We start from the raw sequence: 11,311 nt of genomic DNA on the forward strand, positions 1-11,311 counted from the left end.
GACATTTATCTGACCGATTCATCAAACTGCAGTTTATGGAAGCCTTTATTAGAACGTAAAATCATGCTCCGGAAAATTGTAATAATGACATTAAAAAAAATCATAATTATTATGAACTGAGGTAAATTATGACATAGGCTCGTAATTCATAAATTTGACATGCTAAATCCCAAAAATGTAATTATATTCAAAAAATGTCTTGTGTCATAAATTAAGTATGACTTTTTAGGTTAATTTTGACTTTTCATCTCATATGTCATAATGTTGACTTTTTTTTTTATGTCATCATTATTATGATATACTCTCATATAGGATATATAAGAGTATATCCTAATTTGGATTTTTTTTTATGTCAAATAACTTCTTATAACTTAAGTCATAATTACGATTATGTATGTTATCCTTTCGGCTTTTTATCATTAATTTGATTTGTCATAATTTTGACCTCATCTAATAACTATGACTTATATTGTAAATTCAACTTTTGATCTCATAATTTGTTCGAAATGTTGAGTTTTTGTAAATTTTTGTATTTCAATTCTGACATTTTATGACATCATCTCATGTCATAAAGCCCCGTTCACACTACATGTGACTTATTGCATGGACACAATTACAGAACATGAACAGAAGATAAATAAAAAAAATTAAAAAAACACTACATGTGACTTTGTCACTGCAGGTCGCGAGTGTCTGCGCTGGAGGGCGTTCCCCACTACTGGTTGCCTAGTAATGTTTGTGAGTGACATTCACGGATGTTACTCTATGTTAGACAACAAATGCGTGTTATTGCCGCTACAAACAAATATTTTGGAAGGAAAAGTCGAAATATAAATGGAATCAGTACATAAAATGCATAATATGAAAGCCATGGCTCTTTGCCATCGCGGCTATTTAACTGCAGCAAACGTGCAAATACCGGTCTATCTGTGTTCCCGAAACCATTCAGTCACGGAGTCAGTACGGTGAACACCACTGTATGTGCACGGAGATATATCATCCATTATAGGACAGTTTCTGACTGCTAAAATGATTCTTCTCAGTCAGAATCAGCACTGAAGAGTGACGCGCTCCAAAGACTTCACTCCTATTGGTTGTCGCTCGCGAAAATCTCTCTTAATTTGCATAAAGTAAAAAATTTCTCGACTTTGTCGGTTCGCTGGACACGCCCCTCCGGTCGCCAACTGTCGCGACCGCGTGTGTCGCCGGAAGTCGCCCGCTCTATTTTCATAGGCGCCACAACAACAAAAATATTATTTTAATGTGTGTAGATTGCGTAATATGCGTGTATATAAAAGTAAGAATGGAAAATAATAGACCAGAAATATAATGACAAAAATGTTTAAATATAGCCTATAGCCTACATAAATTAATGTATATGTGACACAAAAAGGCTGTTTAATATTTTGGCCGGTAAAAAAAAATATGCTTGGCTGGTGGATTTTTTCATCTACCAGTCCCCGGCAGGTGAACCAAAAAGTTTATTTCGGACCCTCACAGCACACACGAGCATGGCACAGCGGCCAAAAACACACGCACACACGAGCATGGCACAGCGGCCGGACGCACACAACACAACTGCTTAATAAAGAAAAAGGCCAAATGACCAAAACCACAATAGAATATAGCCTATACCGTATTTTCCGCACTATAAGGCGCACTTAAAAGCCTTTAATTTTCTCAAAAACAGTGCGCCTTATAATCCGGAGAGCTTTATATATGGATCAATTGGTTGATAACGCTCCGCGTTATTAAATTCACCCGCCAACTCGCGCTCTTGTCCATCTTATGCCCGCTCTGTCACACGGCCAGTTCAACCTCGTACAAATCACTGTCCCCGGCGCCGCTCGCGCGACACAGAATGTTCATAAAGCACTCCCCGTTCAGCGCTCAACGCAGTTTGCTTCGCACTCCACTCAAATCGCTAGCCTGGCTAGTCCTGGCTGCTAAACTATTGTTGAAGATCGGCTCAGGAGTCATGTCGGTCGCTCATATTCCCAACTGTATATTTACTGATTCTTGTGATGAATAGAACATTTTGAGCCCCTTTGTGCACTCGTGCAGGAGGTTGGTGTGTCAGTTTTACATGTTGTAAATCATACAAATTGGTTGTGATTTTTTAAAAATAATTGTCATAAATAAAAATGTGAAAAACCATACTTTGAAGATATTTGATTTTCAGTTTTAGATGGCAATGGTTGATTTGTTTTACAAAAAAAAAATGCCACATAAAAATGTACAAACACATACTTTGAAGACCATAATTAAGGTAATTAAGAAACAATAAGACGTAATATGAAAAATTGTTGTTTATTATCACATCTGCAGATAGAGACAGACTGATCATTCACTAGCTGCTACAGCATTTGCGGCAGATCAGAAACGACCACAGTGGCGTATTTGTAATGATTAGACACAGCTTCCACCGTGAATGAATATATCACTGTCCTTCGTGTCAAATATACATTTCGAATTAATAATTGTTCCTAGATTAACAAAACCTGAGGCGCTCGTTGACTGAAATCCTATTGTAAACATAATCCTCTGATCATTCGAACTTGTTGTTTCCAGCCATTTCGGCGCGTGACATACGTCACTCACGACACCCCGTTAGCGATTGGCTATGGCAGATCGTGAGTGACTTTGGGCAGATCCAATAGATTTGAACTTTAATAGTGAACCCGCCTACAAGGAAGGAAACGTTTCTCAATGGAGCGGTTCCAGACTCTATGTGGAAATGAAATGAACTAGAGTCTGGTTGAACCAGGCTATCAAATCGCCTCCCTCGCTCCAAAAAACGTAAAAAAAAAAAAAAAAAAAAAATCTGCATTAGCCTAATTGTATTTCACTTTTGGGTTTTGGCTTTACCCTATGAAGAACTAAAGACCAACAACAACATTTTCCAAACAGAAATGTTTCATTTCAAATTACAAATTCGGACTAGCCTATATGTAAGAACAGGAATGTAGCATACACAAAAAGTCCTGTAAAATTAAACGAATAAATGGGCCTAATAATATGAATAAAAATTATATAAACAACAATATACACAAAAGTTTTAAAAGTAAATTATAGACCATAATTTTGATAACTGCACTTTTGCTCAATGTGCACAATAAAAAATGTAAATGGGCTTATAACCATTGTACACACAAACTGCTGTAAAATTAAACGAATAAATGGGCCTAATAATATAACTAAAAATTATATCAACAAAAACGTAAAAAATATAAATACATAAATGTTTAAAAGTAGGCTAATTAATTATTAGGCCAGCCTATATAAATCGGCTTAGGCCTATATCATCTGTACTTACACACAAAAAAAAAAAAACTGTAAAATTAAACGAATCAATGGGCCTAATTATATAAATAAAAATTTGGCTATAGGCCTTCATCAACATGTTAAATTAAAAAGTAAATTAACTAGGCCTATTAGGCCACCAGACTTATATCTAACTGAACTTTTACGTACGTGGAAAAAATTTAAATTGTCTCAAACTAAAAAAAAAAAGACAGAAGAAGAAGAATTGCTGTCCTTATCTAGCCTACAGTTCTTTTGATTTCACCTTCAAGAGTTTGGACAATGTCTGAGGCTTCAGACACATGCGGTAGTTTCTTGAAAGCAGAAAGGGACTGCGCTCGCAGACCCGCTTGGGGATGCTGAATACAATGCAAGCAACTTTAGTCAGGCGGGGAAAAGACGCGGAGTTTTCTCGTGCTGTGAGCGGAGTCCTTTTAAAAATGCCGCTGTGTCCAAGATCCGCTCGCTCGCGCTCCCCTCCGCTCACATGCTGTGCTGCGAATGTAAGTTACGTGCCCGCCCCAGCGCGCTCGCGCTTCCTAATAAACGCCCCACCTCCGGCGCCGCGCACTCGCTATTCCCTTTAACACATCTAGTGGATGCATAACGCAAACCCAGTCAAACCCCACGCCTTATAACCATATGAAAAATGTTCTAAAATACATAAAAAATAAAATCCGCACCGGATTAAGGCGCACCTTCAACGAATGACCAATTTTAGAACATTTTTTCGCCTTATAGAGCGGAAAATGCGGGTATGATAAAAAATAAGCATGACCTACCTTATGAAATCAGCAGCCGTTGCATCAGCGCGCTCTTCTCCGCGACCCTTTCAATGATGCAATCCGTGTCCAAAGAAACCAGAGTCTCTTTTTCGATTGCCATCAACATAAAGGCTTCAAGATGCTCCTCCGCTGTGATATTCTTGATGAATTGTAGCGTGGAAAAGCTTAATTCGCTCACATGCAACTTGTGTCAGACAGAGTTAACAGAAACTTGTATCCAAGTCCGATTAGATGGTATGAGGCATAATAACAACAGATGGGACGTTTTCTGCAAGATTGGCAGGTTTTGTTCACAACATCCCATTCTTCATCTGCAGTCTGCTCATCATCTCCATCCTCAGTACCTCCAGCTTGTCCCAGTGCATAGCCAGGCCTAGTTCACCCTGTAACCGTCGGCCTTCGCACGCGTGCACAGTCGGCTGCTTCATGTTGTCTTTCTCGCTCAGGGCCTTGAGTGAACAACAAGATCAACGTAAAGACATCCTTCTGGATCCCCAAACACTTTTGTAAGCGCAGCGTCTTTGGCCCACCACCGGGTTTCAACCCTGATTAAGCGGAGCACTCCACCTGCTTCGTTTAGCCGTAGTCACGTGACGTAGGTGTTTTGAATCACGCTTCGGATCGTGTTTCGAATCATCTTCGCTTCGGGATCTCGCAAAGCTTCGAAACGTCTGTTTCGCGTCAGCCATCCCTAAAAATATCCCGTAGCCTATAAGTAAATTAAAAAATAATAATTCCAACATTATTTGTGAAAGTCCAACAAAGTTAAAATATATAATTAAACACTCAAACCTAAAAAGTTGTGTGGCTCCCCGTTTTCATCATTGTACACACTTGGCGGCTTAGTTGTAACACTGTAGCTAATAAAAAAAATATTTTAAGCCTATATCTAAAAGTTGCTGGGATTTGCTGACATGTTTCAAAACGGTGCTATGCTTTAGCCAACAAGACAGTTAGGCTAGTAAGGCAATATAAAGTTAGATTTGGTGACATATATATACACCCAACTCAAGACACCGAAAAAAAAAACTATGATGAAAAAAATGTAGGTAGCTATTGCATGGTGTCCAGTAGGCTATCTTAATCAAAACTTTCCACAAATTCGCAGGAGACCGCTTGATCCTGACTAATACGGTCCATGTTACATTTAACCCCGCGTTAATTGTGCCCAGCGCTCCCCTAGGCCTCCTATGAAGTCATGTGAAGTAGCTATTTTTTACGCTCTGACTGTGTTAAACTGACTCAGAACACGCAACTATCTGTGTCTCGGCCCAACACAATAGAAAATCACACCGGCCCTTCTAGCATGATGGCCAATCCGGGCCTGCCTGTCAAGATAATGAATTTAAACATATCCAACTATAAACATGGTAAACTCATACCCATCATCGGCATCCTCTAGCCTGAGTTCGGGCTGGCATGCAGGGCATCCTAATACATTTGAAATGAACAAATTGCTAACAATCAATCATACTCGACATGAAGACATAAGTAATGTTGTTATTAGGACGAGGCCCTCGGGTGCCGATCTGATTCCCTCATCTACTGCAGACTTCTCCTTCCCCGTGGGTGTTTGGATGGATTGGCTCGACTCTCTGATGTGGGATTAGGCTTGAGTTCATCATAACCACAGGCCTCAAACCAATCTCCGTGGAGAAAAGAGTTGCAGAAACCAGCATCTTCACTGAAAACATCACGTGGACCAACTTACACACACATTTGGACATTTTTCCCTTAAATTACATGTGTCGTTTGACTCAAACCTCACTTTTTAAAATCAATCAAAATAATTTATTTTAACAAAATTCATCCATAGAAAGTAAAAAGATGATTTATAGGCAAACCAATACGCTTTCTTTAGAGATAAGCTAAAATATGCCAATAAAATACATTTTCAGCTTTTTAAAACTTATTTTCACCATAAAGCTTGATTAATTTCAGGTACCAAATGTGGGCCGGATCCACTATGTTGCTGTCTGGATAAAATTATCATCACATATTGACTTAAAAGTTTTATTGGAAGTCACTTTATGGTGATCAGTGTTTGATTTGTTTGGGCTCTTGAACCTTGACTATTTGTTTCTGTCTCCTTTACCTGCTGTAAAACACATACGCTGTTGCTCAGAAAGTCAAGATAAAATGTGATAAGGTAATGTTCAATAACTAACTAATGATGAAATCTTAATGAAGTGGCCTTATTTATTGATCTCATCGGAAGTATTTTGAACTACTGTTCAAATTAAGACACCAACAATCAACATGAGTGACAATCAACAAAAACCTTCATGCTGCAATGCATCAAAACTCCCTGTTCTGAATAAATTAAGCAGCAGAGATGTCCTAATGTTTCTATTATTTTTGTTGTGACTAGGGCTGGGCGACGTGTGTATAATTATTTTGCATATATAAATACACACACATGCATGTATATATTTAAGAAATATTTGCATGAATATATATTTAAACATAATTTATACTAAATATAAATATAAATATTTTATATATTAATAACACATTTTTTTTAAATAATTAATTTAAGAAAAATTTATAATTTTCTTAAATTAAGAATAATTAAATAATTAATTTAAGAAAAATTTATAATTTTCTTAAATAAAAAATTAGAATAATTAATTTAAGAAATATTTGCATGAATGTATATTTAAATATAATTTATAGTAAATACAAATATTTTATATTTTAATAACACATTTTTCTTAAATAATTAATTTAAGAAAAATTTATAATTTTCTTAAATTAAGAATAATTAAATAATTAATTTAAGAAAAATGAATAATTTTCTTAAATTAAGAATTAGAATAATTAATTTAAGAAATATTTGCATGAATGTATATAGAATAATTAATTTAAGAAATATTTGCATGAATATATTTAAACATAAGTTATAGTAAATATAAATATTAATATTTTATATATTAACACATTTTTCTTGAATAATTAATTTAAGAAAAATTAATAATTTTCTTAAATTAAGAATACACACACACATATTATGTCAACACAAACTTTTATTTTGGATGCGATCAATCGTTGCCCATGCAGCCCTAGTTGTGACTTTTAACAGCTTGCTTTGTGATGTGCTATTACAGCAGTTTTATTAATAGTGCAACAAGCTTTGAGTAAATCAACAAATTACAAAACAACGTCAGTGAATGAAACCATTTTACGACTCAGTCAAAGATTAAAATGTTGCGATGTGGAGAGAAAAATGTTTGCCATTTGCATAATCAATTTTATTTTTACATAATTTAATGTCATTTTCTTCTTCTGATTTGAGGGTTGAACGTGAAGAATGAATCCAGACTTTGCTGATCCTCCTCACACTCGCTGAAACGCTAAAAGGCCTGTTTATGGGAGCGGAAGAGAAATAAATGTTTTATCCACACCTTCCCTTTCCTCTCTCCAAAATGAATTATACATCACATCCTTGAAAAGCCAAAGCTAATGTGTGTTTGTGATGGTTCTTGTCCTCCAAAACGTACATGATTTTCTGTCTCCTGGAAAGAAATCAGAGGATGTTTTTATGACACAGGCCTCAAATTATGATTCTCTGGGATTCTTGATGGAGATATTTCTATATAATGCCTCTAAACTCTACAACTGATCATTGTTTCAGGTCATTTCACTTACGTTTCAAAGTCGAAAGTTTTGGATCTGTGCTATTTTTAATGATTTTAAAGGCTTCATTTATTTGATAAGAAAAACAGTAATATTGTTAAATATTATGACAATTTAAAATAACCGTTTTCCATTTAAATATATTTTAAATGCAATTTATCAAAGCTGAATTTATCATCATTACTCCAGTCTTCAGTGTCACATGATCCTTCACAAATCACTCTAATATGAGGATCTGATGCTCAAGACACATTTATGATTGTTATCAGTGTTGAACACAGTTATTTACTTTTTTTCAGGATTCTTTGATGAATAGAAAGTTTAAAAGAACAGCATTTCGTTAATCGTAATAATTTGTAGCATTTTAAATGTCTTCACTTGATGAGAAAAAGTATTGATTTCTTTTATTTCTTTCCACCAAAAATAAAATAATAATATTTTGTCATAATATTTAACAATTTTAGTGTGTTTTTTATCTTTTAATCAAATAAATGCATCCTTTGTGAGCAGAAGAGACTTCTTTTAAACACATTTAAATCTTACCAATCCAAAACCTCTGACTGGTATGTGTTATGAAAAACTTAACAAGTTCACAATATATTCACTAAAACCAGCTTTTTTCCATTGGGTGGATAAAGTCAGTCAGTGTGAACATTAATAATCTCCATGACCGTTTATAATATGCTTGAATAATTACGACAGGCCACTATGAATATAATTTTAATTGCATGACCTATTAAGATGCTGGACCGTTTTAATTATGCATGTCCAGTAGAGTCGTTCAAAGCCTGTGAGCAATATGAACTACACTTGAGTTAATGCCATTTAATTATTGTAAAATGAATTGTAATTGTCACACGGACTCTAAAAATGAGTCCGTTCATATTTCCTCCGCCAGTTTTTCTTTGTCTCATGAATACCTTTACCAAGTGTTTTGTTGTTCCCTCATATTTAAAACATATATTTTGACGGGTTTATTAGTCGTAGGGTCATTAAAAACAAATATCCGGACATCATTTATACATTATACAACATATACTACTTTTGTGTGTGTATGAGTGCGTGTGTGAGAGAGAGTTATTTATTTAAAAGATGAATAAATAACTAATACATTTTATTACTAATAATTTTTTAACAATAATAACTAATAATGTATTTGTTTATTTGAAAAATTGACTTTTTCACGGATGCTGAAAACCCCTGACTTTATGAAACTGCTTAAATTATTTTGATGAGTTACAGTAACGGAAAAACAAATGTTGCCGTGACTTATTGATCATATTCTCTTTACAGAAAGAACAATCCACTCAATATTCATCAAAACTTAATTTTTCATGCAATACAACAAACAATTTCCCCCTAATTCAACTTTAAAATTTGAGTTCAGCAGCTGTCGTAAAATTTAGGTTTAATCAAAATCATCATTATTAAACTTGCATGAACTGTAAACCTGAATAAGTTGCAAAAAAAAAATGACATTAAGAAATTCAAAGTTTATGCAACTGATTTTTATTTTGTACTCAAGTTAAGAGTGCACTAATCCTAACTTTTTAAAATTTTCATATAACCTCAATGTGAACATTTTTATTATTTAAAAAACTTAGCTAGCTGTACAAGCTAGTTCATTAAATGCTAAATTCACAAAGCTCAAATAATTCGAGGTATTCTTTACATCAAGAAATTTAAATTAGAAATGTAACATTTAAGCAGAACTTGAATATTTTTATTTGTACTCATAAATTTGAATTGCTCTTAACTTAAAATATTTGAGTAAGCTAATTCATACACAATTTAAGATTATCATGTAAACAACTTAAATATATTTAGTAGTGGAAACTTGGCTTGCTAACCAGCTAATTCAATAAATGCTGCTTTGCTAATTGGTAGCACAATGGTTTGATGATAGCTTTAGCATAGCACGTGCTAAATGAGCGAAACCAAACACTCCCCAAAGACCTAACATAACAGAAACATTATATAACACTTAATTAGCGTTTACTCCTCCTTTTAAGGGTCATGGCAAAGGATGCTGGGAAATTCAATTTAAGTTTGTCTAAATTAAATTAAACAAGTTCATAAAACTATTCAAATTACTTTTGTGAACTCAAAAGAAAAAATAAAGTTTTAAATACTCATAAAAGTTAATTTGATGGAACTAAAGTTGAGTTGGCTCTACTCAAACCAATTAGCTATTTTGAGGGTTAGGGTTTACAGTGAAGTGAAATTATTTTGAAGAGTTAAAGCAATTTTTAAAAATGAATATATATATATTTTAATATGACATTGATCACAAATGTTTAACGGTGTAGCACTAGAGGACTCTTACCGTCAGTAATGGATGAGTGATGGTGAAGTCTGGAGTCCCTGAGTTTGATGAAAGCTGAATTGTTCATCTCAGACTGTTAACGATTCCTCATGCAAACCTGCAGCAGAAGCTCATCCAATTTACATGGAAATCTGAGACTCTAGTTCTTTGTCTACGTCACAAATCTCATCAAATACATGCCAAAGAGTGTGGACACACACACACACACACACTCTCTCTCTCTCTCTCTCTCTCCTAAATCAGGAGATCCGGCGGCTTCATAATTAGATTTGCTTGGGCACATTCACTCTAATCTATTTATGCATTTCCCTTTTTCGAGCCTCATTGAGATTCCATCGCCTCATATTTGCACGTCGGCTGTCAAAACCGGCCTTCCTTTTCCTCACGATTTAAAGCTCATTTCCCGAGCGGAGATGGAGAGCGATTGTTTCGACGGGGAACTTCAGGGACTTTCCACACGGATAAGAACGTGCGAACCCAATCCTGAAGCAGTCCATTATGTGCGTTTAAAAAAAAAAAAAAAAAGACCATATAAATTAAGCTCAATCGTCAGCGTTTGTGGCGTAATGCTGATTGCATCACTTATTTTTTTACTATCAAATATCACACACACTAATGCGGATCAGCTGTTGAAGCTAATCTACTTTATCATCCGAATGCTGTTTACCTCGCATTCCTTCATTAGGCTGCGGAAATTACATCCGGCTTTCAGTTTGAGCTGGTGCGTTTTCTATTTTTCTTTTCTATCTTTAAGTGAAGGATCGCATTGGTGTTTCTCAAGATCTTGACGTTTTGAAGAAGTCTGGAGGGATTATCCACAAGTTTCCTACGCCCCATGAGGCCTTGCGTCAAAAGTGGGCGCGACTTCCGGTTAGAAGTAAACAAAGCGCTACTTGACATGCTTGACACTCGTTCATTCAACAGTTGACAGTCATTCAAGTTATAGCGATCCAAACTAGCTAACGATGTGGGAACACCTCAACGAAATTCAAAAGGGTGAAATAACAGTACCTTTACCCTCCGCAGTAGTTGATTGGGAGTATTATAATAACATTATTAATAATCAATACTCATCAAGGCATGTTGACAAACAGTTGTGCGAGCTGACAAACAATTAAAATAAAAAATACACACTTAGTCATTGTGCTTTGGAGTTTATTCAAAATTATAAATGAATGTGCTACTTGAATACATTAACTGGCACATTTGGTATTCTGTCAACACAGGCTTTGATCCTGAGTTTAGGTGTAACATCAGTAGC

The 11,311-nt window shown here is 35.1% G+C and overlaps 1 long non-coding RNA gene across 1 annotated transcript; it reads right to left on the minus strand.

Annotated features, from left to right (window-relative positions):
- Positions 1 to 7,131: 7,131 nt before the first annotated feature.
- Positions 7,132 to 11,001, minus strand: LOC120492001 (uncharacterized). Its single transcript, XR_016146110.1, has 4 exons — positions 10,718 to 11,001; positions 10,051 to 10,533; positions 7,589 to 7,603; positions 7,132 to 7,450 (listed from the first exon to the last, which is right to left on the minus strand). It is a non-coding gene; the product is annotated as an uncharacterized LOC120492001 (long non-coding RNA).
- Positions 11,002 to 11,311: the final 310 nt, after the last annotated feature.

Source organism: Pimephales promelas, chromosome 13 (assembly GCF_988280905.1).
Source record: "Pimephales promelas chromosome 13, fPimPro1.hap1.1, whole genome shotgun sequence".
Classification (NCBI taxonomy): Eukaryota; Metazoa; Chordata; class Actinopteri; order Cypriniformes; family Leuciscidae; genus Pimephales; species Pimephales promelas.